Source organism: Artibeus jamaicensis, unplaced genomic scaffold (genome assembly GCF_021234435.1).
Source record: "Artibeus jamaicensis isolate MK-2021 breed Jamaican fruit bat unplaced genomic scaffold, CSHL_Jam_final contig_414, whole genome shotgun sequence".
Classification (NCBI taxonomy): domain Eukaryota; kingdom Metazoa; phylum Chordata; class Mammalia; order Chiroptera; family Phyllostomidae; genus Artibeus; species Artibeus jamaicensis.
The window spans coordinates 2,173,631-2,189,129 of record NW_026521822.1 but is presented as its reverse complement, the minus strand read 5'-3'; the positions used below and the strand labels follow the sequence as shown (position 1 = coordinate 2,189,129).

At 40.3% G+C, this 15,499-nt stretch overlaps 1 protein-coding gene across 1 annotated transcript in view; it reads left to right on the top strand.

Moving 5' to 3' along the window:
* Window positions 1–15,499, top strand: part of COG3 (component of oligomeric golgi complex 3) — a 93,481-nt gene that overhangs the window by 59,752 nt on the left and 18,230 nt on the right. The window lies entirely within an intron of this gene.

Below are 15,499 nucleotides of genomic sequence, written 5' to 3'. Positions count from 1 at the left end.
TTGCTTTGTTTATGATGGCCATTGTGACCAGTTTTAATTTGTGGTTTTAAGTTGCATCTCTCCGATAGCTAGCGATATTGAGCATCTTCTCATGTGTCTTTGGATCTTCCGTATGTCCTCCTTGGAGAAATGTCTGTTCAAGTCCTTTGCCCATTTTTTAATTGGGTTGCTTGTTTTCTTAGAGTGGAGTCGTTTAAGTTCTTTGTGTATTTTGGAGATTAAACCCTTCTCTGAGATATCATTGGCAAATATGTTTTCCCATATAGTTGGTTCTCTTTTTATTTTAATACTGTTTTTTTTTAACCATGCACAAGCTTTTAAATTAAAAAAAATACTTACTTATTTTTAGAGAGAGGGGAAGGGAAGGAGAAAGAGTGGGAGAGAAAAATCAGTGTGTGGTTGCCTCTCATGTTTCCCCTACTAGGGAATTGGCCTGCAACCCAGGCATGTGCCCTGAGTGGAATTGAACCAGTGACCCTTTGCTTCACAGGCCCATGCTCAATCCACTGAGCTACACCAGCCAAGGCCAAGCTTTTAATTTTGACAAGATTCCATTTGTTTATTCTTTCCTTTATGTCCCTTGCTCTAGGGGACATATCAGTAAAAATGTTGCAGCGTGAGATATCTGAGATTTTCCTGCCAATGTTCTCCACTAGGATTTTAATGGTGTCACGGCTTATATTTAAGTCTTTTATCAACCTTGAATTTATTTTGGTGTATGTTGTAAGTTGGTGCTTGAGTTTCATTTTTTTGCATGTAGTTGTCCAGTTCTCCCAACACCATTTGTTGAAGAGGCTATTTTTAGTCCATTTTATGTTGCTTCTCCCTTTGTCGAATATTAATTGACTATAGAGACTTGGGTTTATTTCTGGGCTCTCTGTTCTGTTCCATTGGTCTATGTGCCTGTTTTTATGCCAGTACCAGGCTGTTTTGATTACAGTGGCCTTGTAATACAGTTTGATATCAGGTATTGTGATCCCTCCTACTTTGCTCTTCTTTCTCAAAATTGCAGCTGCTATTCAGGGTCGCTTATAGTTCCACATAAATTTTTGAAGTGTTTGTTTTATGTCTGTGAAATATATCATTGGTATTTTAATAGGTATTGTATTGAATCTGTAAATTGCTTTGGGTAGTATGGACATTTTGATGATGTTAATTCTTCCAATCCATGAACACAGTATATGTTTGTTTCCATTTGTTTGTGTCTTCCGTGATTTTTTTTTTTCAGTGTTGTGTAGTTTTCTGCATACAGGTCTTTTACCTCCTTGGTTAGATTTCTTTCTAGGTATTTAGTTTTTCTTTTTGCTATATTGAATGGGGTTTTTTTCTTGATTTCTGCTTCTGCTGTTTCACTGTTGGTATACAAAAATGCCTTTGATTTCTGGATGTTGACTTTGTATCCCGCTGTTTTGCCAAATTCATTTATTAGGTCGAGCAGTTTTTGGTTAGAGTCTATAGGATTTTCTATGTACACTATCATGTTATCCGCAAACAGTGACGGTTTTGTTTCCTTCTTTCTGATTTGGATGCATTTTATTTCCTTTTCTTGTCTGATCGCTGTGGCTAAAACTTCCAATACTGTATTGAATAGGAGTGGTGAGAGTGGACACCCTTGTCTTGTTCCTGATCTTAGTGGAAAAGATTTCAGTTTTTGCCCATTGAGTATGACGTTGGCTGTAGGTCTCTCATATATGGCCTTAATTATATTGAGGAATGCTTCCTCTATTCCCACTTTGCTGAGTGTTTTAACATAAATGGGTGTTGTACTTTATCAAAAGCTATTTCCGCATCTATTGATATGATCATGTGATTTTTGTCTTTGCTTTTGTTTATGTGGCATATTACATTTACTGATTTGTGAATGTTGAACCATCCTTGCATCCCTGGTCATGGTGTATGATTTTTTTAATGTATTGTTGGATGCAATTTGCCAATATTTTGTTGAGGATTTAAGTGTCTATGTACATCAGTGATATTGGCCTGAAGTTTTCTTTCTTTGTTGTGTCTCTCTCTGTTTTTTTTTTTTTAATTTATTTTTTTATTGATTATGCTGTTACAGTTGTTCTATTCCCCCCTTCATTCCCCTCCACCCAACCCCCTCGTCCCCACCATTACCCCACCTTTAGTTTATGACCATGTGTCTCCAGTTCTTTAGATTCTATATTTCCCATACAATTCTTGCCCCCCATCTATTTTCTATCTATCGTCTATGCTACTTATTTTCTGTATCTTCTCCCCCCTTCTCCTCCTCCCACTCCCCTGTTGCTAACCCTCCTTGAGATCTTCATTTCTATGTTTCCACTCCTGATCTAGCTGTCCTTTTAGTTTGCTTTCGTTTTAGGTGTGGTTGTTAATAACTGTGAGTGTGCTGTCCTTTCACTGTTCATGTTTCTTTAACTTCTTTTTCTTAGATAAGTCCCTTTAACATTTCATATAATAAGGGCTTGGTGATGATGAACTCCTTGAATTTGATCTTATCTGAGAAGCACTTTATCTGTCCTTCCATTCTAAATGAAAGATTTGCTGGATAGAGCAATCTTGGTTGTAGGTCTTTGGATTTCATGACTTGGAATACCTCTTTCCAGCCCCTTCTTGCCTGTAAGGTCTCTTTTGATATATCAGCTGACAGTCTAATGGGAACTCCTTTGTAGGTGACAGTCCCCTTATCTCTTGCTGCTTCTAGGATTCTCTCCTTCATTTGAATCTTGGTTAATGTAATGATGATGTGCCTTGGTGTGTTCCTTCATGGGTCCAACTTCTTTGGGACTCTCTGAGGTTCCTGGATTTCCTGGAAGTCTATTTCCTTTGCCAGATTGGGGAAATTCTCCTTTATTATTTGTTCAAATAAGTTTTCCACTGGTGGCTGTGCCTTTCCCCCTTCTGGTACCCCTATAATTCGGATGTTGGAGCGTTTAAAGATGTCCTGGAGGTTCCTAAGACTCTCCTCATTTCTTTGAATTCTTGCTTCTTGACTCTTTTCTGTTTGGCCATTATTTGCTTTCTTCTTGTCCACTCCATTTATTTGAGTCCCAGTTTCCTTTTCATTGCTATTGGTTTCCTGTGCAGTTCCCTTCATTCCAATTAGTTTCGCCTTCATGTGTTTGTCTAATTTGTTGCTATAATCAACCAGTTCTGTGAAGATTCTGATCACCAGTGTTTTAAACTGTGCATCTGAGAGTTTTGCTATTTCTTCATCACTGAGATTTATAGGCTCTGGGGCTTTGAGATCTTCTTGAGCCATTTTTGGTCTGTTTGCGCCTGTTAAGTCTGAGGAGCGGAGCCTTGGACTCCCAGGTCGCTGGGTTGTGACTCTGTATGTGGGGGCATGGTCAGAGCGGGGAAATGGGGGCCCCCTCTGTCGTTTCTCCCAGCTGGGTGAGGTTCAGAACCTTAGGTGGTTCACCCAGGCAGGGCCACTTAGGTCGCTGGATTATGACGCTGTATGTGGAGACGGGGTCAGAGCAGGGAGATGGCGGCGCCCTCCGCCTCTGCTTGCCGCTGAGGCTGCTGGCTCTCGTCCAGTCGGCCACTCCCTCGCTTGTCTATCCACACACAAATGCGTGACCACAGTCAACCCGCAGCCGTGCTCCCTCGCTGTTTCCCCACGGTCGCTTGCTGGGTTGCTCACTAGGTCCAACCCTGGGCCTGGGTTCCGCGTGCCTGAGTCCGTCCTACCGAGTTTTCCTGTGCAACCCTGCTCTGCCAGCTGCTGGTTTCACCTCTCTTACCGGTCAGGCTGGAGAATTTGTTGTTATCATACTTCCGAAATGTTCAATTTTCTGTGTTCTGGCTGTGTTTTCTGTTGCTATGATGTAGTTGTCTCTAAACTTGGTTGTGTGAGGAAGCATGGCCTCTCCAGCTATGCCTCCATCTTGGCGGAAGTCATCTCTGTTTTGGAATTAGGATGATGCTGGCTTCATAAAAAGAATTTGGGAATTTTCCATCCTTCTGGATTTTTTGGAATAGTCTGTGGGGAATAGGGGTTAGCTCTTCCTTAAATGCTTTGTAGAATTCTTTGAAACCATCTGGTGCAGGGCTTTTGTGTGATGGGAATTTTTTTATTACTGCTTCAATTTCATCTGCTGTTACTGGTCTGTTCAGGCTTTCTGCTTCTTCAGTGAGTTTTGGAAGATTATATTTTTCTAGAAATGTGTCCATTTTTCCTAGGTTTTCAAATTTCTTGTTATACATTTCTTCATAGTAATTTCTTACAATTTCTTCTATTTATGTGGTGTCAGTTGTAATCTCTCCTCTTTCATTTCTGATTGTGTTTACTTGGGTCCTCTCTCTTCTTGATGAGCCTGCTTAAAGGCTTGTCTATTTTGTTTATCTTTTCAAAAAAACAGCTCCTGGATTCATTGATCCTTACAATTGTGCTTTTTGTCTCTGTCATTTAATTCTGCTCTGATCTTGGTTATTTCCTTTCTTCTACTTGCTCTGGGCTGTCTGTTGTTCTTCCAGTTTTTGTAGGCATAAGGTTAAGGTGTTAGTTTTAAATGTTTATATCTGATTTATGTAGTCCTGTATGGCTATGAACTTCCCTCTCAGGACTGCCTTCGCTATGTCCCATAAATTTTGGGTTTTCATGACTTCATTTTCATTTGTTTCCAGAAACTTTTTGATTTCTTCCCTAATTTGATTCTTGACCCATTTGTTGTTTAAGAGCATGATATTCAATGTCCATGATTTTGAGTGTTTGGGGTTTTTTTGGGGGGGGGATTGGTTTCCAGATTCAGTCCCTTGTGGTCAGAGAAAGTGCTTGGTATGATTTGAATTTTCTTGAATTTGTTGAGGCTTGTTTTGTGTCCTATCATGTGGTCTATCTTTGAAAATGTTTCATGTGCATTTGAAAAGAATGTGTATTTAGCTTTTTTGGGATGAAGGGGTCTCTATATATCAGTTAAGTCCATTTCATCTAGGACGTTGTTCAATGCCACAGTATCTTTGTTGGTATTTTGGCTGGAAGATCTGTCCATTCTTGACAGTGGGGTGTTAAAATCCCCTACTATAATTGTGTTGCTGTCAATATCTTTCTTGAAGTCCTCTAAGATTTTCTTTGTGTGTTTGGGTGTTCCTGTGTTGGGTGCTTATATATTTACAATGTTTATGTCTTTTTGGTGGATTCTTCCCTTGAGTATTATGAAGTGACCTCCTGGGTTTCTCTTTATGGCCCTTTTTCTGAAGTCTGTTTTGTCACATATGAGGATTGCTGCCCTGGCTTTTTTTTCTTGTTTGTTTGCTTGGAAAATTTGTTTCCAGCCTTTCACTTTTAGTCTCTGTAGGTCTTTTGTCTTGAGGTGGGTCTCTTGTAGGCAGCATATATGAGGGTCATGCTTTCTTATCAATTCAGCTATTCTATGTCTTTTGATTGGAGCATTTAACCCATTTACATTTAAGGTTATGATCGATGGGTACTTATTCATTACCATTTTTCTACCTGTGGTTCTCTTTGTCTCTCTCTTTTTTCTTTCTTTCCTTAAAGCAGTCCTTTTAGTATTTCTTATAGAGGTGGTTTGGTGGAGGTGTATTCTTTTAGATTTCTTTTGCCTTGGAAGCTATTTATTTGGCCTTGTATCTTGATTAAGCGCCTTGCTGAATAAAGTAGCCTTGGTTGCAGGCCTCTGGTTCTCATTACTTGAAATATTTCTTGCCATTGTCTTCTTGCTTGGAGCCTTTACATTGAGAAGTCAATAGTTGACTTTATTGGGGCTCCTTTGCATATTACTTTCTTTTTCTCCCTTGCTGCCTTTAAGATTCTCTCTTTGTCTTGGAATTTTGCCATTTTAATGATGATGTGTCTTGAAGTGGGCCTCTTTGGGTTCCTGTTGATTGGGACTCTCTGTGTTTCCTGGATTTGTTTGCCTTTTTCTCTAATCAAATTAGGGAAGTTTTCCATCATTACTTTTTCAAATAGGTTTTCTGTTCCTTGCTCTTCTTCTTCTCCTCATTCTGGTATCCCTATTATTTGGATATTATTACATTTCATATTGTCTTGCATTTCTCTTAATTCCTCTTCATTCTTTCTGAGCCTCTTTTCCTTTTCTTGTTCTTCCTGGCAGTTTTTTCCTACTTTGTCCTCTAACTCGCTGATCTGATCTTCTGCTTCATTGATTCTGCTTTTGATTCCTTCCATTGTGTTCTTCAGTTCAGAAATTGTCTTTTTCATTTCCTCTTTGCCCTTGCTGATAATTTCTGTTTCCTATTTCATGTTGATATAGTTTGCAGTGAATTCATTGTAATTCCCCTGTAGTTTCTGGTAGCTCATTGTGAGCTCTTTGAACTTCCTTATAACAAGTGCTTTGAATTCAATATCTGGTAGCTGACTTGCCTGTATTTCATCTAGCGGTCTTTCTGAGGCTTCCTCCTTTTGTTTCGTTTTGGGATTGTTTTTTTTTCTTCCCATGTTTGTCTCGCTGTTTGTGAGACTCTTCTTGTTAGCTTCAGTTTCTGAAATTGATTTATTCTGGCTTCTTGGGTTTATGGTGTGAACTTCTGTAGTATAATATCTTTGAGATTCAGTTGTGTAGTCTCCTTGATCTCCCCAGCTCACTGGTCTCGGGCTGTCGTTTACATTGGCTTCGAGTTTGTCTTTAGGCTTTGATTGTTTTGGGGTCTTTCTTTTGTGGGTCCTTCCTACCAGCTGGTGAACTGAGGTCCCTCTGTTCACCACCCATGTTAATTTGTTGTGCTTGTGAGGGCAGGTTGTGTTGAAGTTAGTTCTTCTGTGTGTGCAAGGTTTTGAGGATTGTGTTTTGCTCCTGTTCAGTTGTTTGCATTGGGTAGGTTTCTCCACTATTTAGTTTTATTTACACATAGGTCTTGGATGGACGTTTGTGTGGTTTCCCCTTCCTCCTTCACCTTCTTCTGTTATCTGTTGGTGGTTCCTTTGTTGTTGGGTTTCCTCTTCCAGTGGGTATCCTGGTGTTAACTGCTTCCAACTACTCTTTTTGTTTTTGTGATCAGTTAGAAGAGAAGGCAAAATGATTTATGACAGCAGGAGAGTATTCTATGATATTTACAGTAGTAGTCGGTAGAGAAGAGATAGGAGATCCTTTGGCTATGTATAGTTTTAACTGTGATCTTCCACCCAACTAGCCACTTTTTAGAAATGCTGGACAGAATATAAGAATCTTGTTTGGGAGGGAAGGTTTGTGAGTTGGATCTAGAAAGCAGTGAGGTTGTGGGAGGTCAGATTCTCAAGTAAGGTGAGAATAAAGGATGGTAAATAGGTGTAGTGTGAGAGAGAAGAGAGTTAACCACTACAGTGATATTGTTCAGGAAACTGTGAAGTGGATTAAGATCCAGGAAGAGTATTGTGTAATGTTTACAACAGTATGGAACAGCTATTATTTACAATAATACTAGAGCAACAATCATATGAGAGAATCTATGAGATATCAATAATAGGCTGTATTGGACCTTCAATAGTGTGCTAATGGAGGACAGGTGAAGCAAAGGACAGTAAATTAGCAGTACACTATGAATGAGAGTACAGGGGAAACCTGTCAAATGATACAATATAACCGGCCATGGCAAAGAAGATTATACAGAAAGAGGAGGAATGGAAAGATACTATGAAAATAAAAGATGTAAGAATAATGAAAAAAATAGGACTAATATGCAGTAACTTGTAGTTTCTTTGCTATAACAAAGTGAAATTTGTCTCTCTGTCTGTACTGTTGGGATTCTCCCTCTTTGGGTCCAACTCTGTTCTTCTTGCAGTTTCAAGTTGTTTTGTCTCACTTGTGGGGCGGGGGAAGGCAGCAGAAGGGAGGAAAAAGTGATAAGTTTGGAAAGAAAGGAAGAAGGAATAAAAGAAGAAAGAAGGAAAGAGGAAAAAGGTATTAAAAGATAAAACAACAATAAAGTTAAAAAAATTAAAGATTACTTAAAAAAAAAAACCAAACTTCTTGTTGGTTTTTCAGCTGGCCATACTGAGTTTTCTGGTCTCACTGGTTGCAGCAGCTGAGGGGCAGTTGGTGTGGCCTTTCTCCCTTCTCGGTCTACTCAGTTAGTGTCACGAGCAGTCTCCCCAAATCCAGACTGGCGAATCTCCGCAGCGCCCCACGTCCTCTTCAGAGCACTCTTTTCCTGGGAGTTACCTCCGTTGGCTCGGGTGTGGGTGCGTGGGCCTGGCCAAGCTTTTCTGGTCCCGCAGGCTTGGGCGGGAACTTGTCCCAGTTCTTTGGGGGAATGTAAGACCTTCCGCCTATAACCTCAGGAACTGTGCCAGGCTAGGTGGGTAGTAGGCAGTTTACTTTTAAAGAAATTTCTCCCACTCAGTCCTGCCGCACAGCTCAGCCAATTCTCCAGCCAGATTGGTTACAGTTGGGGTCAGAGCCCAACACCAAGACTTTCAATTCTCCCAAGCCTGCAACCACAGACTCCATGGGTAATCAAGGCCCCCATGTTTGCCTCCTAGTGCCCATTCCTCTCTCTCTGATACTTCAAGCAAATAGGTCTCTCCCAGTGTTTTTCAAACAGCACCTGGCTGGGTAGGGAGGGAGCTGATGACCCAGCTCTCCCAAGGACCCTGCTGCTGGCCCTCGGCTCCCAAAGAGTCTGCAGCATACCCGGCCCAGGCCTCTGATGTGTAGCACGTCTGGTCTTTCAGTGTCCACTAAAATTTCTAGACTTCTATTTTCCTATATGCTGGGGCACTGTTGGCTATTTGCTGAGTTCCTCCTCAGATCGGCCAGGTTTTTCTCCCATGTGTGGGGGGAAGTGGAATCCTCTACTCATCCACTTCTTTATCCATTCATCTAGTGATGAACCCCTGGGTTGCTTCAATAACTTGGCTATTGTGGATGATGCAGCAGTTAACATCGAGGTGCATATATCTTTTTGAATCGTTCGACTTCTGGGGGCTTATCTGAAGAAAACACTTGCTGGGTCCTTCTTTGTCTCTCATTATATAGCCTTTGTTTTAAAGTGTTTTTTTGTCTGATACAAGTATTGCTATCCCAGCTTCTCTTTTTTTTAATTTCCATTTGCATGAAATATTTTTTCCATTTATTTATTTGCAGCCTCTGTGGGTCTTTGAATCTGGAGTCTCATGTAGGCAGTATATGTAGGGGTCATTTTTTTTTAACACTTTAGTTATCCTGCTTTTGCAATGGAGCACTTAGTCAACTTCAGTTGAAGTAATTATTGATAGGTATGTGCTTATTGCCATTTTAATTGTTTTCATACTACATTAAAAGTGGTTGGTCTGTTATCTTTACTGTATGTTTGCCTTTACCAGTGACATATTTTTTCATCTTATTTCTAGTTTTGGCCCTTTCCACTTAAAGAATTACCTTTAACATTTCTTTTTTTAAAAAAATACATTTTATTGATTATTCCATTACAGTTCTATTTCCCCCCTTCCTTCCTCTCCACCCTGCACACCCCCTCCCCCACCATTCCCCCCCTTTAGTTTATGACCACTTGTCTCAAGTTCTTTAGATTCTATATTTCCCATACTATTCTTGCCCTCCCCCTATCGATTTTCTACCTACCATTTTCTATGCTACTTATTTTCTGTACCTCCCCCGCCTTCTCCTTCTCCCACTCCCCTGTTGCTGACCCTCCATGTGATCTTTATTTCTATGGTTCTGCTCCTGATCTAGCTGTCCTCTTAGTTTGCTTTTGTTTTAGGTGTGGTTGTTAATAACTCTGAGTTTGCTGTCCTTTCATTGTTCATCTTTTTTATCTTCTTTTTCTAAGGTAAGTCCCTTTATCATTTCATATAATAAGGGCTTCGTGATGATGAACTCTTTGAACTTGATCTTATCTGAGAAGCACTTTATCTGCAGCTTGGTGATGATGAACTCTTTGAACTTGATCTTATCTGAGAAGCACTTTATCTGCCCTTCCATTCTAAATGAAAGCTTTGCTGGATAGAGCAATCTTGGATGTAGGTCTTTGGACTTCATGACTTGGAATACTTCTTTGCAGCCCCTTGTTGCCTGTAAGGTCTCTTTTGAGAAACCAGCTGACAGTCTGATGGGAACTCCTTTGTAGGTGACTGTCCCCTTATCTCTTGCTGCTTCCAGGATTCTCTTCTTCATTTTCATCTTGGCTAATGTAATGATGATGTGCCTTGGTGTGTTCCTTCTTGGGTCCAACTTCTTTGGGACTCTCTGAGCTTCCTGGATTTCCTGGAAGTCTATTTCCTTTGCCAGATTGGGGAAATTCTCCTTTATTATTTGTTCAAATAAGTTTTCCACTCATGGCTGTTCCTCTTCCCCTTCTGGTACCCCTATAATTCGGATGTTGGAACGTTTCAAGATGTCCTGAAGGTTCCTAAGCTTCTCCTCATTGTTTTGAATTCTTGTTTCTTCATTCTTTTCTGTTTGGTCATTTTTTTCCTCTTTCTGGTCCACTCCTTTGATTTGAGTCCCAGTTTCCTTTCCACTACTTTTGGTTTCCTGTGCATTTCCATTCACTTCAGGTAGTTTGGCCTTCATATGTTCCTCTAATTTGTGACTAAAATCAACCAGTTCTGTGAGGATCCTGATCACCAGTGTTTTGAACTGTGCATCTGAAAGTTTTGCTATTTCTTCATCACTTAGATTTATGGGCTCTGGGGCTCTGAGTTGTTCTTGAGCCATGTTTTGATCTGTTTATGCCTGTTACATATGAGAAGCGGAGCCTTAGTTCTTCACCAGGGCGGGGTGACCCAGTCCCTGGTTTGTGATGCTGTATGTGGGGGTGGGTCAGAGAGAGACTACCCAGGTTGCTGGTTTATGACACTGTATGTGGGGGCAGGGTCAGAGAGGGACAGTGGCGGTCCCTTCTACTGCTTCCTGCCACTGGGGCCTGCACATTCCATCTCACTGGTCGCTCCTCCACCGATTTATCTGTGCGCGAATGTATGACCTCCGTCAGCTCTCAGTGGGTCTGCCCGCTGCTAGTCCACACCTGGGATCCGCCCACGGCTGCCTGTGTACCTGGGTTGCCCGCCCAGGTAAGTCTGGTGGATCTTTCCTGCCTGACCCTGCTCTGCTGCTGGCTCTGCCCCTCTTACCGGTTTGGCTGAAGGGTTGATTATTGTCAGACTTCCATATAGTTCAATTTTCTGTGGTTTGGCTGCGTTTTTGTTGCTAAAACTTTGTTGTTTTTAAACTTGGTTGTGTGAGAAGGTCAGTGCTTCCACCTACGCCTCCATCTTGGCAGAAGTCTCCCCTTTAACATTTCTTATAATGCTGGTTTAGTGGTGATGAACCCCTTTAACTGTTGTTTGTCTAAGAAAATCTTGATCTCTCAATTCTGAATGATAACCTTGCTGGGTAGAGTATTCTTTGTTGTAAGTTTTTTTCTTTCATTATATCTATTATATCATGCCACTCCCTTCTGGCCTGCAAAGTTTCTGTTGAAAAGTTAGCTGACAGTCTTATGGGAATACCCTTATATGTAACTAGTTGTTTTTCTCTTGCTGCTTTTAAGATTCTCTTTTTATCTTTAACGTTCAACAACTTAATTATAATGTGTCATGGTGTGGGTCTCTTTGGGTTCATCTTGTCTGTGCTTCCTGGACTTGTATGTCTGTTTTCTTTGTCTGGTTTTCAGCCATTGTTTCTTCAAATAGATTTTCTGTCTATTTCTCCCTCTTCTCCTTCTGGGACCCCTATGATTCTAATGTTAGTATGATTGATGTTGTTCCCATAAGGGACCTTATGCTATCTTCATTCTTTTTAATTGTTTTTTCTTTTTGATCTTCCAGTTGGGTGACTTCCACTATCCTGTTTTCCTGATTACTGGTCTAGTAGACAACTCACTTCAGTTTCATTTAATTCTTTTTCTGGGGTTTTGTCCTTAAAAACCTGGGGTTTTTATTTGGAACATATTCTTTTCTATCCTCATCTTGCTTGTTTTTTTCTTTGTATTATATTAGGTAGGTAAGCTAAATCTCCTGGTCTTGAAATAGTGGCCTTACTTTCCTGTGGGACCCTTATTCCTATGTCCCCCTTGTCACCAGAGCCAGGTGCTCTAGAGGGTAGCCTCCTGTTATGGCTGGGCCAAAACTTCTATGGATACACCAGCAGGCGAGGCTGGTATGTGGCCTGCTAGCTGTGAAGCCTGGCTACAACTGTTGCAGGGTCACTGGAATGCAGGACAAGGCTTTGATGTGGCTAGCTACAAAGCTCACCCCCACTGTTACAGACACAGTGCTGTGTGTTGGTGCTGAGTGATGCCACCCACTGGGTGTGACAGGGCAAGAGGTGCTTTGGAGGGGTGCTACCATGGCTAGGTCCTCAGGGAAATGCCAGGGTGGGGCAAACAGTGTTAGCAAGGTTAGTGGATGGTGTCAGACCAGTCAGGTTAAAGGAAGGGGGAAAACAGTACCCACCAGCACCTGTGGCACGAGCAAGTTCCAACAGATCCCTGTCCCTCCAGCACACACCCTAAAATTAGTAAATGTATCACCTTCATGTATGACCTAGCTGCTTTTCAAAGTATTCCCTCTGTGCCAGAACTCAGAAAGAGAGCAACCTGGGTTTCCTACAGCCCTTTGGCTCTCCCAGACTTAAGCCTTGGTGGTTTTTTAAGACAGATGTTATGAGGGCTCTACTTCCTGGTTCAGATCTACCAGGTAGAGTTTAAGCCCTTTGGTCTTCAGGGACGACCTCTGCAGGCACGATAACCCTTCCACTTGTGAGTCACTGCATGAGGAGTAAGGAGTAAGGTAGGTGCTGACTAGGCTTTGTCTCTGCTCTTCCTACCCTTTACAGTGTGGCTTTTACTTTATATCTGTAGTTGTAGAAAATCTGTTTTCCTAGTCTTCAGTTGGTTCTCAGAGATAGCCGCTCTATATGTAGTTGTATTTTTGGTGTTAATGAGAGGGAGGTGAGCTTTGGATCTTCCTACTTTGCCATATTAAACTTGAAGCCAGGAACCTTGCTCTTGAATTCCAATTTAGCTTGTCCGTGAAAACTTGTTCCGTGTGGTTGGTACACTGCCCCTGTAAGAAATGTGCCTCCAGACAGGATTGCCTGAGTCACTGTCCCCACTCCTGTGAGTGCATCTTGCTCTCTTAATCACTTTGGATGTGATAGCTACACAGTAGACATGCTAGCTCAACAGTGTATACTACCCCCACTGACTAGTACAGTGAGGTCATCATTGTTCACACACGTGCTTTCTAGTCCACTCTCCTTGGCTGCCAGGTTACACTGATGTTGCTTAAACCATTCTTGTTATGTGAACAATGGCTGGAATTTTTCTGGACAGACTTTATATGTCTAGTATAAACACCCTGATTTGGGGATAAAATTCATGAAATTTCTTGAGAAAAGTAGAGTAAGTTCTAGGAGAACATACATGCTCTATTGCCTCATTTTCTATCCTCGGAAAACAATCTTTTCTCTTAAGTATATGGCCCTAGGGAATGTAATATTGTTCTAAGTGTTCGGGATAGAGGTTCATACAAAAACATTTGGGTCAGATATTTTTTCTCAAACTCACAAACTGTTGGTACTTTTTTAGTGTTCTAGAATTTCATCATATCGAATATTGTTTAAAAGAAACTAAGTAGGCCCTGGCTGGTGTAGCTCAGTGGATTGAGCGCAGGCCTGTGAACCACACAATCATGGTTTGATTCCCAGTCAGGGCACATGCCTGAGTTGCAGGCCAGTTCCCAGCAGGGGACATATGAGAGGCAACCATACATTGATATTTCTCTCCTTCCCTTCCTCTCTAAAGATAAATAAATTAAATTAAAAAAAAAAAAGAAACTAAGTAGGACTCAGACTGGTTGTGGGTGTTTTAGAAACCAGTTTATACTAAAAACACAGATTTGTTTTTAGCAATACTAATTTTTCAAGCAATTTGCTGAAGTATTGCAAGTTTATTTTTAATATTCCTTCTGAAGTGTTTTTAATTTCCTCAGCAAGACTATAAATTAAAATGTTTTTCTTGGTGTGGTGTGTTCAATAGAATTTGACCAATAAACTTAATTCCTTTTCTCCAGGAGTTATAACCTAATGGGAAATCAGGGTAGAAAATATGTAAGTATTAAGATGTCTACAGCAGTGCCATTGTGAGACAACAGGCCTGTGTTCATCCTGTAGGGTTTTATTTGTTAAAGATAGGGGTAATTGGGGAAAACTTTTGAAGAAAATATTCCTTGAGGTTTAATGTAAAGAGAAGTACATTAATTAGATAGTAAATAGAGATGCCTATACATGTTTGTATTTGTTTTTAATATACAAATAATTTACAAAGTCACTATGAAATTGGTTAAATTCTGGAATAATCAGTGCAATAACAGGCAGCCATTACTGTTAAAAGATAACTGTTGGATACAGAAAAATGTCTAGAATTTATATTTAAATGGGGTAAAAGTTTTCAGAGCACTGTGTTTCTATTTTGTAAGTGTATACAGATCAGTATGTTTATATATTTATGTTTGAAATTTCTTGGGAGCAGTGCTAAAAACTCAGTGACTTGCTTATTACTGTTTCAGTCAGAGGGGTCCAGAGCTCAGTTTTCCTGACTCAAAATGCTGTATTCTTCTGTTATACCCCTGACCATCCAAGTCCTTCTTAAAAGTTTGTCTCAAGATGACTGCAAAAAAAAAAAAAAGACTGCAAATGGTACCGCTCCTATGGAAAACAGTGTGGGTATTCCTTAAAAAACTAAAAATGGGTCTACACATGACCCAGCAATTCCAATTCTGGGTATTTATCCAAAGAAAATGAAAACAGTAATTTAAAAAGATATGTGTACCTCTACATTCATTACAGCATTATTTACAATAGCCAAGATAGGAAAACAACATAGGTGTTCATTGATTGATGAATGGATGAAGAATAAAGAAGATGTGGTATGTATTTACAATGGAATATTACACAGCAGTTTAAAAAAGAATGAAATCTTGCCATTTGCAACAACAAGGATGGGTTTTTGAGTTTGAGAGAAAATATCTGACCCAAATGTTTTCATATGAACCCCTATACCAGCATTAAACACAATCATGTTTTTCTCTTAGCATTGTCTAATCTATAATCATATGTAGATTTTTTTTGAGGTAGTCAACTGCATAGTTTATATGCACATCACCTTACTTTAGCCTTTCCAGAGGCAAGCTCAGGAGACCACAAGTAGTCACTATACGGCCTCTCCAAGATTACATGGTCATAATGATCTAACAGTCAAATCTGAAATAGCAGCCCAAACCAAGACCAAGCTGGCTGTGACTTTTAAAGTCACATCTCAAAATGAAAAGTAAAGACATGAAGAAAAGTTGAATAATGGTAGGAAAGGGATGATTTTATATTTAAGGCAGTATGAGCAAAGAAAATAGGAACTTGGTAGAAATAGAAGGCTGGAGAGCTCTGAGCTAACATTTATAGGCTGTCTGTGTTTATCCTCTGCCTAAATATTTGTGCCCTGTATGAGAAATGTAAAGAGTTGGTGCTCACATTTTTCTGAGATTATGTAATGTCATGGTCATGGCCTGGACCTTGACGTGTAACAATCTATTTATTAAGAAATATTTTATGCAGTTTCTGCC